Here is a 1,777-nt window from a genome sequence, read left to right as displayed (position 1 = left end):
CACGTCACATAAAGAGGCTTTTTTCATGCAGTTCATTTGTTCCTTTTTATCCCTTGATTTGGAGGGATAAAGACCAGCACTGGTGCATGTTGTACTGAAGGGATTTTTGTGCTCTACACCTTGGAGGGGTGTACTTTCTTCTGTCTTTTCTTGCAGGCAACAAGATGACAACAGTTACATCTAACTTCTGACCTCCTTTAGGAAAAATTGTGTTTCAGACATGCCCAATGCCCAGTTGCTAATATACAAACTGCTATTGGGGAGAATTTGTGCTTGGTCTGGTAAAAATTCTTGGCTGCAGGAAACTTCTATTATTAAAACTTCTTTTGTTTCAAATTGTAACACAGAAAGCCAATGTTTGCATGTGGTTTATTGAAATGGACATGGAAGAAAGCTGAATATTGTGGCATCAATATGATGATGTTGCAACAAGAAGTTAACGTTGAAATTAATTTATAAATATATTGGAACTCGCTGACATGTTTTTCATAACACATTGAGATAAAGTGGGCAAGTTCCTGCAATACACTTCATTCTGGATAGACTATTTCCTATCAACAAAGCCACTTCATTTTTTAAAACCAGACTACTCATAGTTCAGGGGAATTGCAAGCACTGCTTGCCTTAGCCCTGAGCTGTGGCTCTCTATGTAAGAGCTGAAATGAGTGATGTGGGATTCCAGGCAGCTCTTCAAAATGCAGTTTATTGTATACAAAATGCAGTTTGTTCCATGCAAGATGTTACAGCAGTCCAGGGTCATGGGTGACAGAGCTGTGCCCACAGCTGTCAGCTCCAGCTGCAGGCAGGCCTGGAGACCCTTTGCTTTTGGTTACAATGCATTTTATACTTTTCTTTTGGTTACAATGCATTATAGACTTTTCTTTGCTTAGCATCTTAATACAGCAGAACCAATCTATACCTTAACTATTATCTATAGCCTGTCATAACTACTGTAATTACCATATTCATGTTACTGTTCTCCAATCACTAAAAGTTAGTACATTACACTTTAAGCTAGAAATTGTTTTTCAGTTTTCTTGCAATGGAAAATTCTGAGACCTTTTTTCTACTTGCCACATTTGCTGACTTGTTTGCCTGTGCTTTCTGCTTGGTAAAAACATCTTCTTGTTTGAGGTGGGTTTATCCTTTTCTCTAAGCCATAAAAACCCCTTCTAACTAACACACCCTTTGCCTCCTTGGTTATCCAGTAAATGGATTCTTTTCTTTTATATCAAAACTTGCTTTCATTTCTATTCCTTTTTCAGATTCTACATTCAAAAATCTTTCTGCTAAGCATCCATGTCTGTGAGACTTGTCAAACTTTCATCCTTCCCAACATCTCCATGTTAATCATAAAATCATTGTAGCATTACAGAATGGTTTGGGTCGGAAGGGACCTTACAGATCATGTATTGGGGGTTGAAACCCCCTGCATGGGCAGGGACATAGCCCAGAATGATGGCAGGGATTGAAGTGTAGGATTAACCCACGGCTGAATATGACAGAGCACAATTCCCCCACTTGGCTGCGGTATGAATGGACTGGCCAGCATCAACTCTGCAGGAGCTGCTGTGGGAATCCAGCAGGAATTATCCCTGTTTCAGCAGTGCATCCATCCCCTTCTGTTTGATCAGAAATGATGCTCGCAGCCTCGCCCCGAGCCTGGAGCCAAGCCCAGAACAGCAGCGAGCCTCCTTAAGAGAGACGAGAGGGGAGGAGAGAGCTCTCCCTCTGGGTACAGCAACCCCACCTCCCGCTTATTTCATCTTCCTTACAA

The sequence above is a fragment of the Ammospiza nelsoni genome, chromosome 10 (assembly GCF_027579445.1).
Source record: "Ammospiza nelsoni isolate bAmmNel1 chromosome 10, bAmmNel1.pri, whole genome shotgun sequence".
NCBI classification, from domain to species: domain Eukaryota; kingdom Metazoa; phylum Chordata; class Aves; order Passeriformes; family Passerellidae; genus Ammospiza; species Ammospiza nelsoni.
The sequence above is the reverse complement of the archived record's forward strand: the minus strand, read 5'-3'. Positions refer to the sequence as shown.